The sequence below is a fragment of the Taudactylus pleione genome, unplaced genomic scaffold (genome assembly GCF_031769625.1).
Source record: "Taudactylus pleione unplaced genomic scaffold, aTauple2 ptg000017l, whole genome shotgun sequence".
NCBI classification, from domain to species: domain Eukaryota; kingdom Metazoa; phylum Chordata; class Amphibia; order Anura; family Myobatrachidae; genus Taudactylus; species Taudactylus pleione.
The window spans coordinates 16,644,846-16,657,058 of NW_028284419.1; the positions used below are offsets into that span (position 1 = coordinate 16,644,846).

General features: G+C 42.3%; 1 long non-coding RNA gene across 1 annotated transcript in view; it reads right to left on the reverse strand.

The window, feature by feature from the left end:
* Positions 1 to 2,018: 2,018 nt before the first annotated feature.
* The window catches only part of LOC148540831 (uncharacterized), a 48,248-nt gene continuing 38,053 nt past the window's right edge, over positions 2,019 to 12,213 (reverse strand). The window contains exons 3-4 of the long non-coding RNA XR_015880190.1: positions 3,363 to 3,593; positions 2,019 to 2,242 (exon numbers count right to left, since the gene is read on the reverse strand). This is a non-coding gene — a long non-coding RNA (uncharacterized LOC148540831). The remainder of the gene's footprint in view (positions 2,243 to 3,362; positions 3,594 to 12,213) is intronic.

The window sequence follows — 12,213 nt, forward strand, 5'->3', positions numbered from 1 at the left end:
CCATGACCTGGTCATAGCACTTTGTCTGACTTCAAACATCTATCTAATTAGCCGTATAAGATGCAGTACTTTAAATAATATATATTTTTAAAGAATCCCAAACTAACTTCACAGACCTTGTATGAGGGCACCCAGTTATTTATTGTGTAACAAGATTATCAAAGTATAAAATAATCACTGGTGATACAATGTATTTGTCTAAAGACTGTCTCAGACCTTCATTTGGCAGCTTGTTCCATAGAGACACCACTGTGCTCATCTAATTTTATTAATATAACTTACTAACGCCAAAAAAACACTATGCCCACTTCACTGAATTGACAGAATTCCTGTGACATTTATAGTAAAATTAAATTGTTGTAATGTATGGAATATAACCCAAGCAAAAATTAGTTTATACATTTAAATGGCTGCTATAAATCTCTGTGCAGTGATAGGACATGGAATCAGAATAATAGTAATGTATCACTAACCAATGTCACTAAAATGAATGGTTTCACTCTTTAATCTTTAGCATATCTAAAGTGACTATAATAAATGAATAATTACATTGTATACTGCACAGTTAATTGAAATGCTGCTTGGAGTTGAAAACCAAGAAATCATAACATTGAATACAAGGTTTAGTCATTGTTTGAGAACTTATCTTTGTCAATATTTCTTAAGATGTAATGTAAATGATACTGTTCACTATAATATATCATCGGACATTACTTTAGAGCAATGAATTATTCTTACTTGTCATGAATATTAATAGTCTCTGGTTTCTTAATATTTCACTGCTGTGAAGTCTAATGTCATTCACTAGACAAAATGTCTTTATAAAATAAGTAACCCCTATTTTATTGGGGGGAGGGGAGGGGGGAAGCAAACAGAAATATTATTGGTGTGCCAATTTTATTAGGTTTATTTAAACTAAGCTCAAAAGGGTCTTATAGTTGCTAGCAGTGGTGGCTCCAGAGGTGGGGCTGCAGCACAGTCCAAAATTCAAATAGGGGAGCCACACCAACTGCCAGCTGGCAATGTTTGTCAGCATTTGAAAGGACAGTTGGTGTAGCCCCCCTATTTGAATTTTGGACTGCACTGCAGCCCCACCTCTGGAGCCGCCACTGGTTGCTAGTGTTCATATAGGATAGGGGTGGGGAACCTTTTTTCTGCCGAGGGCCATTTTGATATATATAACATTATTCACAGGCCTGGTGCAGACCACACCCACTCTGTGATGTCACACAGGGGCGGGGCCACAATCACCAGTGATTACAGCAATGCACGGAGCATCCTGAGGATGCTCCGGGGAGCTGTAATGGCAGTGATGTGACCGTCTGAAGCATCCTAAGGACGCTCCAGGCGGCACTGCTGCATAGATTGTGGTTGTAGGGTGCCATTCTAGGCACTCTGCTAGCCTGATGAGGCTAGCAGAAAGAAGCTCAGAGGGCCAGACTAAATGAATCCACAGGCCTTATATGGCCCCCGGGCCTGAGGCTCCCCATCCCTGTTATAGAATAACATAAATTGTCAGAAATTTACTCTAAGGCTATAATGGATAATTCTAGTCCTAGAGATTCACTGAACCATAACACCACCCCATATTGAAAATTCAGTATTTGGGTAGAATTTCCTAAATTAGACAAAATCCCAGAAGATTGCTTGCCAGGGGTCAAGTATGATACATCCGATCACCTAACCCTGTTGCGTTGTATGAACAGGGATTGTGTGGCACACATTAGAGAACACATAGTACATAGATCACAAATGTATTGTAGCTCAGAGTAGCTACTGTATGCCCATAGAAAACATGTATAGTTATTACAAACCTGGGATTTTCCAGCATGTTCATTTTGAACAGTTACTTTTTAAATATTTCCACAAAATAGTTTGAATCATGCTAACCAGTAAATGGAATTTGAGGCAACTAGGACCAGTTCACTCATTTCCTTCTGTGTATGGTGCTGGGTTTACTGAATTTGAACGTGTGTATCCCTTGGTTATAATCCAAAACATTGGTAGCAATGATTTCGTAGTTCTCATTTGACCTTATTTTCCAAATGTATTTATTCCAATTGACAGTCTGCAAGGCACATCTCTTTGAAATAAGGCCCATTAACTACAAAATATACAGTAGCTGCATAAATTACAATCCATTTTATTGTCTACATAATTTACATTTTATGGAAATAGTAATTCCACCGGGTACTTTAAAGCTTATCAGTTCATTATCTTTTTCCCAGTTTGCAAAAACAACCTACAAAAGTAGAAAAAAAAGGAGACATTATTTTTTTTTTAAAGTTTGAGGCAGCGTAATATTATTTTATAATTTTGCCATACTATAATACATATACAGTTATTTCATTCATTATTTGGAACACTTTGCTTTTGGATATCTGGGTGAAGGGCATTTCCGTAATTTGGAGCAACATGACACACGTAGTTATTTCAATTTAAAAAATGGGAATATCCTATTTCCAAAAGGAGAGATTTTCAAAATTGTTATGAAGTGGTTTTTATCCAGTTTCTTAAATTAATTCTAAAGTTTGAAAATTCACATTAATTTCTCCTGCTTGTGCCTGCTCAAATGTGTTTAATGTTCGAATGAAAAAAAAATATTTTAAAATACTTTGAAATAGATATTTAACATTGAATAGGCAAAAAAGGGCAACATTATATAGTTTCTTTTAATATTTCCAACAGTTTAGCAGTTAGTATATACAAATTTTAAATTATGAAAATGGGTTCATTTGAACAAATTTTTTATTTGCTACTATAGTTTAAGCACCGCTATCACTTGGCAATCATAGTATATTATATAGTTATCATTGGGACTGATTTGGAGTAGTTCGTAAACTTGATGGTCAGCTTGGGGGCAGGGATGGTCTTGCAAGTGATCCTATGACTGCATCCTCTGACACAGCTGAGATCACACAAGCATGCTGGAGGCATCTATTTACACCAGACGCCTCCTGCTGCATTAGCATATGTTAGCATACTGTGTGTTAGCATCGCTGCTGTGTCTGAGGATGCAGCACAAATGCTAACAGTGTACTACTCTGAATCAGGCCCATTGAGTATTTGTATAGCATCACCAATTGTTACTGATTATTTAGTATGATGAGATGACTCAAGCCTATCTGGTATTTTATATGGAATCGGTATGAATCCTGGCACTCGGGATGCCTGCTGTCAATATACTGACAGCGGCACCCCGATGCTCAGGATCCCAACAATGGCCCGGTAAGTATGGTAACCCTCCCCCCTTCTCCCCCTAAGCCTCCTTTACTGTATCTTAACACTAACCCTCCCCGTTAGTGCCTAATCCTAACCTTCCCCCCTTCATGCCTAAACCTAACAAGCCCCGCTATACTTACGATCGGCATCCTGGTTGTTGGGATGCTGACATCGGGATGTCCACTACTGTTGGTATTCCGGCGCCGGTCTTCTGGTCGGGTAGTGGCATTCCGGGGCCGGGATTTCATCAGCCGGGATGCCGGCTGTATGCATCTTAACTACATCCAATTTTATATATATTACTGTCCATAATAATAAGTTAGAATTTGGGATGACTATGGCTTCATCTCCAGGATGGAAATGTAATGTTCCTGTAAATAAAAAAAAGAATAATATTAAAATAGTACATATTTTCATAGCTGCAGATGTTTCAAATAAACTTATTTGATAATATCTATAATTGCAGCAAATCTTGGTACCAGTGGCAGATTTTGCATAGACCTTACCAGGATTTAGTTGTCTATCACTCAGGAAAAGGTATGGGGGAGGGGATTTTGGAACTGCTTCCAGCTTAAAGAGGGTGGCCCTGGCAATGAGTATTTCATGAGATGTAGATTTGAAGCAAATCAAAGTGAGACATTTTCATTATGTTTACAGCCAGGCAGAGCCATTGGTCATACACATGAGGTAAACTTTATCTATCTCATTCAGAGCCGCTCGCAAAATGCGAGTGCTCGCTCTGAATGAGGGTGGCTGCTTCCCTGTAAAGAGCCGGCCTCCTGGACATTCGCTAAGCTGTGGGTGACCACCCACAGCTTTAGTGAGCGGCCAGGTTGATGGTCGCAATGGTCAAGACCATCGCGACCATCGGGGCTTGCGACGAGACCCTTGTGGTAGCCCCAGTGAGCTTTCAGCTCTAATAGCCAGAAGCTCACCACTGAGCACTTGCAAGCGGGTCAATGTTGAGGCCCTGCGCACGCGCAGCGGCCTGCCCTGCACGTGCACTAGCTCCGGAGTGAGAGAGAAGTTCTCTCACTCCGGGGCTCACTACTAAAGGGGCGGCTGTCGATGGTGATCGACAGCTCGCATCGTTTTGTAGGCGGGGTGGGAGGGTGGCTGGCCAAACGGAGGCATTCCCGAAGGAAAGCCTGCCGTTTGGGGGCGGCCCCACTGACATCACTCGTGATGTCAGTGGTAAGCTTCCGGCTCTATTAGAGCCGAAAGCTCACTGGGGCTTGCGGAAGATGAGACCCTACCACAAGGGTCTCATCGCAATCCCCGATGATCTTGACCATCGCGATCATCAACCTGGCCACTCGCTAAAGTTGTGGGTGGTTACCCACAGCTTAGCAAATGACCAGGAGGCCGGCTCTTTACAGGGAAGCGGCTGCCCTCATTCAGAGCGAGTGCTCGCATTTTGCGAGCGGCTCTGAATGAGGTCCTAAGTGTGAGAGCAGAATTCCTGCTCACTCTGTGGGAAACTTTCACCCTGATGGATGTGCTGCATCTGTCAGCAGCACTGGTACTGGATAGGGGACAAAGGGCATGATATGGCTTGGGGAGCATATGCAAGTAAGGGCGTGGGCCTTGATATTGAGGGTATGGTATGAGCATAAATGAATACAAGGGGGCTTGATGATAAGCAGGATAATTAATACAAGTTTGGTATGATATAGGGAAAATCCACAGCGTTGCGATGATATCAGGGCATATAATACAGAAGACCATAGTATGAGGGAGAATGTATACAGGAGTGGCAGGATAGGCCATGAAGGGCAGGGCTATGATACGTGGATAAATCAATACAGGGGGAAACATATGGGGGTATTCAACATGGGGACTATGATATGGGATGTATCAATACAGGGGTCACAAGCACAATGTATGACCACAAAAGGGTTCAGGGGCACAATGTCTGACAATAGGTGGGTTTTCTCTGTATTGTATAACAGTCAGTAGAATGCTCTCTGTAATGTATGGTATTCACTAGAATACTTTCTCTATTGTATGGCAGTAACTAAAATACTTTCTGCACTGCATGACAGTCACTAGAATACACTGTATTCTATAACAGTCACTAGGATAATCTCTGATTTATATGACATTCATTGATTTGTCCTCTGCATCGCATATCTGTCACTAGAATGCGTTCTGTGTTGCTCCTCATAGCAGTCACTAGGAGATATTTTCATTATAGGTAAGTCACTAATATGCTCTCTGTGTTAGTGGCAGTTAGTAGGATGCTATACTGTATGTATTGTATATCAGTCACTATCTGTCTTGTATATTGGCCACTTTATATGACTGTTACTGGGATGCTCTCTTTGCTCAATTGCATTCATAATGGTGTTCTCTGTATTGAATGAAGGTCAATAATGAACACTTTGTATGGCATATCAGTCACTAAGGTATTGTATGGTGGTCACTAGGATGCTCTCTGTATGGTATGATGTCACTAAGTTGTTCTTTGTATTGTTTGGTATGCCTTAGAATGCTCTCTTTATTGCATTCAATGGGATGCTCTCTTTATTGTATGGCAGCCATATGGGTGTTCTATGTTATATATTGGTCACTAGAATTATCTCTGCATTGATTATCAGTCACAAAGATGCCCTTCTGTATTGTATAGATGTGTCATAGCAACAAGCATTTTTCTCACTTAAAATCTGCATCTTATTTGTATTAATAAAACTACTGGGAGCAACAAAACTGCATTGCTAGATTACACTGACCAATTTAATGGGCAAAATTTGTACATCTGTTTGCGACTGAGGGCCCGAGTCAGCAAGGAACACACGGATCAGGGGCAGAACTATGGGAGACAATGGAGGCGCCTGCCGCCGAGCTCCATCTCTGAAGGGGCACCTCCTCCATTGTCCACAACATATTCACCCCACTTAGGGCTGTAACGATGTATCCGGAGTGTACCGTCACGGCTGCCCAATACATGACTCCCCTTCCCAGCACCTGAGAAGCCACCATACACTAGTGGAGAGCTCCATGTCAGACCATCAGCTGCTGCCTTCGTCTATCTATAGCCTGACTGCATGCAAATTGCTACATTACAGTGTCAGCGGCTGTGACGGGGGGGGGGGGCACCAAATTATAACTTGCCTCCGGGCATCTGGGATGAACTTACGCCACTGGCACGGATGCAGATGCATGCACCCGGCAGCTGCGTGAATATGCTAATGAATGCTTATGCACGGCAATCGCAGCAGAATAAGCAGACGCCCAGCACTACATAATACCACCCACTTCCCTTTTCTTGCGTCCTCTATACCTGGACCTAATGCATGCAACAAATATCTCTGAATTTCTATGACCAAATAGTTTACATGTATTGTTGCCGGTACAATTTAGTGTGCTGGGGAAACTCTAGGAGATACTCCCCTTTCTGTTTTTCTGTTTAGTATGACCCTTCCCTTTCATGCACCTGAAGAGTATTGCCAAATTGATTTAAGCAGCTTCCATTTTATGTTTGCTGTCCTCTATACCTGGCAAGACAGCGGAAAACATCGGTAACATCGAGAACCACCGGACCCATACGCACAATAGTGTTTGACCTGACCTTACCGCAGATTTAGCGAGACTTTCTGTATACAACTAGACAACAGGCTGTGTCTGCCGCCGCAAGGGGCTTATTTATGCACTCCCCTGAAACGCCATCCAAACGCACAGGCATGCCTGAGTTTGCCCGACCACTCCTCCATCACCACCCACAAACGGCACTTCCTGTCAATCACTGTGCTCTGGGTCTGCGTAGCCTCTGCAATCACACTTTCCATCGCAATTGCTAGTTTGCACACTGCGATGCATAGGCATGCGCAGAATGCAACAATCAACCAATTGCATGCGTATTAGCAACTGCGTTCCTTGTTGAATCTGTGTAAAAAAGGTTCAGATGCAACTGCCCGCTCCTTTTTCTCACACCGAGTTCCGTTGTGTTTCATCTGCAACTTTGTACATCTGTAAAGCCAATTCCTGTGCCGTTAAAGTTGCAGTCTATAGTATCTAGTACACAGTGAGTGACTTGTTGGTGTGAATGCGATGTGACTAAGATGCAAAATTCAAAGAAGAATATGGTACGCTACTCCTATCAGAGCATCTCAGTCATGCCAAGCTTCTTTAGCCGTATACCTTATAGACGCTAGGTGTATGAGGACATGTAGTCATTAGGTTGTTCTCTGTGTTGTATATGGGCAACTAGGATGCTCTCTGTGCTGTATATTGGTCACTAGGCTCCTCTCTGTATTGTATATCAGTCAATATGGTGCTCTCTGTACTAGGAAGTTTTTGTATTGTTTGGCAGTCACTTGAATGCTGTCTTGTATATCTACCACTAAAATGCTCTTTGTATTGTGCATCTGTCACTAGAATGTACTCCACCAACTAGAGAGCAATTACCCTTGCAGTTTAAAAAAACAGGCTACTACTTGATATTAGCCTTTCAGCCAGTGGTTGAAGTGGGGCGGTATACGGCGGTATGACATACCGCCACTTCCCGGTCCCACTTCATTTTAGATGTAGAGGAGAATGTCCCAGTGCTGGAACAGCGGCGGCAATGTGTAGAGATGTGTCCCGCAGGGGACACATCTCAATCGGGGCAGCAGAGGCGCTGGTATGTAGCCGGGACAAAGTAGAAGCACCACACACTGGGCGGCTGCCAGCCAATCATGAGGCTCGCAGCCACCAGCCAATCATGAGGGTCGCGGCCGCCAGCCAATCACGAAGCTTGCGGCCGCCAGCCAATCACGAGGCTCGCGGCCACCAGCCAATCACGAGGCTTGCGGCCACCAGCCAATGAAAAGCTGCTAAATGGCAGCTTCTCATTGGCACAAATCGGCGCCAGCAGCAACGAAGAACCGAGGCTCCCGGTGGCTTCATTCCAGCAGCGCAGGTCAGAGGAAATTAGAGAGAGGGGAGGGTGTGAGATAGGGGCAGACAGAGGGAGGCAGGCAGTTAGTATTGTAGGGGGTGAAAGAGAGGGAATCAGTAAGTGAGAAGGGCAGGGTGTGAGAGAGGGGAGCAGGCAGGGAGAAGTGTGTGTGGGGGAGGGGGGGGTGAGAAGTAGAATGGGGTGATATGGAAGCAGGGGCCCAAAGGGGGGGAAGATTTAATCTCCACACCCCCACCTCTAAATTCCCACTTCGAGCACTGCTTCCAGCAATGGACATGTCTCAATCTTTGTTATGAGGACTTTTTCAAGCTAGATCTGGCATTGTAGAAGATAAATAAAAGCATAAATGTTACAGCAAGGGTGCAGGATATTTTAATAACCAAGTCCATGCAAAGCTCACCAGAAATGCATTGCATTTTATATTTCAGGGAAACAGAGAGAGACCATCCTCATTACATTAAGGCAGATAGCAAGAAACTCAGAGGTGGATAGAGGGTTTGTACAAATGTCCGGTCCAACTTATCTTCACAGAGAAACTATTATACTTCATGTTACAGTATATAAGCTAAGTAAATATGTAATTTTTATTTATATGAGCTTTTATTCTGCAAAGACAAAACACCGTGATATAATTCCATATGTCTGTTTAATTGCTTTTCCTAAAAATGCGTGCATTTAATATAAACAAAATTCTAATTCAATTGTACTTCTGTGAATGTGTGCAATTGTTGCAGAAACTTTCCTTTGGTCAGGGAAGAGTTAATCTTGTAAATGTTTTAATTCAAGTAGGGAGAAATCTGAAGATTGAGACCTTGTATTACCATGCACAGCGCTATCTGAAAACCACTCCACAAATCACTCACTACTATAAATGCACAAATACAGTACATGGCCCATACTATCATCATTTGACATAAAGAGATATATTTTCAATGTGCATTTATTTTAGCTTGAAATGATGCTTGTTTTAATGCATATGTCATACAATAATGAATAACATACAGTAAGGCTGCAATACAATAGGCCTAGCATTACTTCTAAGAGGGCAGCTTCACAATAGCACAATATTTGTAACTCTCACCACTTGGATGGTCATTAACTAGCTATCGCGCCTTTGTGATTCTGTCCCCTAGAATCCTATTTGATAGATGTGAACAATTTCTGTGTCTGCACAAAGACAGATTGAATACCTTTTTCATTGCATATATATTATAAGCAGAAGAGGTAAGTAGGTTGGGATCAAGGTCATTGTTGTCTTGGACCTATTTACAGCCGAGCATCTACAGAACATTTATTTTACTATGTTGCATTGAGGTATGCACTTAGAAGGCCATACATACAAAATGCTGTATGGTGATTGCCAGACATATTAACATACATTGTAGGTGGACGCTGTTAAAATGCCTTTAATATTAAACATTTTAAAAGATAAAAGGTTCACTAAGTTGCTATAAATAATGCTTTTCTTTCTTATTAGTAGCATTTTTTATTTACGTCCCTATCTAATATTGCTATTGAAGCAAGATGCACTTAACTTATATTGAAGATACGTATTAGAAGATATGTTCTTTTCACAGAACTAATACTTAATTAACCTAATGGAAGTTGGACATTTTCACAAACAGCTTTAAAAGATGAATAGATGAATAATTTAGATGTTTTACAATTCATCAGCCATTGGTTAAAACGGGGATCTTGAAATTATTTGTTCTAAAAAAGATTGTTTAGGCTACATTTGCCTGAAAGGGCTAAGTGGCTCGGCAGAGCTGGATTAAGACTTTGGGGTCACTTACAGTAGGACTTAGGGGCCGTAAAGCCCAACATTTGGGACACAGGGATCGGGTCATAGTGCTTAAGCCTTTGTTGTGCACGAGAGCAGGGGGCGTCACCACACATCACGTCCCCATGACAGTTCAGGCTGGAGACTAGCACATCACTTTCCCAGGTGCTGGGCTGCCCCATTCTCAAGCTCAAAGCAGGTGAGAGAGTTCCATCCCTACCTTTCCTCCAGCCCATAGGTGGGACAGTACCCCAAAAACAGGACTGTCCCACCCAAATCATGACGGTTGCAGGGATATGCATACATACAAAAGTCACACAGATACATATAGTCACACACATATACTCGTACATATAGCCACAAACATACAGTCACACACATATATATATATATACAGTATGTACAGTCACACATATATAAAGCCACACACACATATAGTCATACACATGTACACACACAGTCATAAACAAATTGGCAGGAATCGGTATGTAATGCCGGGTGTCGGGATTCCTCCTGTCAAAATACAGACAGCGGCATCCTGATGGTTGGTATCCCGACTTGGGTTGGGGAAATATACTTACCCACCCCCTCTAACCCTCCTTTCTTGTAGCCTAACCCTCCCCACCCTGCACCCTAACCCTCCTCGTTAGTGCCTAATCCTAAATCTCTCCCCTTCGTGCCTAACCTAACCCTCTCTCCTAAGTGCCTAACCCACACCCCCCACCATAGGGGTGCCTAACCCTAACCTCTACCCCCAAAATCTAACGCTAACCTCGCTATGCTACCTAAACCTAACCCTCCCCCCCTCATGGCTAACAGCTAAAACACCCCGCACTTACTTTTTGGGAGGCATCTTTCTGGATTCCGGCATCCAGATTAAGATAGGCGTCGGTATTTCTGTTCCTATCTTAAGTCTCATGTCGGGCTTGAGACCGGCGGCATGCCGTCCACTGGTCTGATAACTACATCTCAAATACACATACATACAGTCACACACATACTTATACACATACATGGCCTCATTTATCAACAAGTTTTATTTTTCACAACAAGTGATAAAAAACTTGTTGCGTATAGTAATGGTGCCCCAGCCAATCAGCTCCCATCTGTCATTTGTCTGAAAAATTACAGTCGGGAGCTGATTGGCTTTGAGCACCATTTATCATACACAACAAGTTTTATCACTCGCTGTGAATAATAGAATGTGTTGATAAATGATGAGGCACATAATCACTTGACAAAATGTCTGCAGCAGTACACTGTCCTATAGCCACACACCCCTGACCGGACTACATCCACCCTCCCTCCCTCTCTCTCCTTTTCAATTTTTACAGCTCGCAGTGCACTTTTGCACTGCAGCAGTGATCAAAGGCTGGGGAGGCCCTGAGAAAGGGGAGTCCAGGGCACTTACCCCCAGTGTGTGTCCCTCCCCTTTATCTGGCTTTGTGGCTCAGTTGTTATTGGCATATTTCCATTTGCTTGACTGTTATTGGTCTGATACTTTAGTAGATTTTTTAAATTTATTCTTTAAATGTCTTTTAATCAGGGTCTATTTGTGATCTTGTTTATTTGACTTTGATTTAAAAATTAATTAATTGTTTCAACTATGGAATGGTCTTTTTACATTTGTCTGCACAAATTCAAAGGGGTCTATTAATTATGTTAATTATCAGGGTCCAAGCTGGAGAGAATACAATTTGGATAATACAGAAGCTTTAGTTTTATCCAACTTTTGGCAGAATATTTTGAGGACAATACCATATGATAACCAGTGTGATGACTGGTCACATCAAAAATACATGTAATAAAATACTTGGAAATTATCCCCATTTTGAGAAAATCATTGAGTTTCATGTGCATAGCGTCACTGTCACAAATTGAGGTTCTTAGCCTCACGTACCCCTCCACCACTCACATATTGCGGTCGCTTGCAATTATCCTGGTTGCCTGCAGCATATTCCTCAGCAGCATCTCTGTTCCTACAGAACTTCCAGTAACATGGGTGCAGCAATACTAGATTAATCAGGTGATCAAGCCTCATCCAATCAGACTCTAGCTACAGCACTCACATGACACGGTCACCATATGAATATTCAGAGCGCCCTATATATACCTCTTACTTTCTCAGTGCCAGTTAAATTTGTCTTCAAGGACCCTGAGTCAGAAGTTTGTTTTTACCTTTTCCTTATTTATCTTAGCAGCTCAGGCTATAGTCTCCAGCCACTCACTGCTGTCTTTCCTAATTATGTGTACACTAATTATGTGTACACTAATTATGTGTACATCAGTGTATCTTACTCTTCTGGCTTCC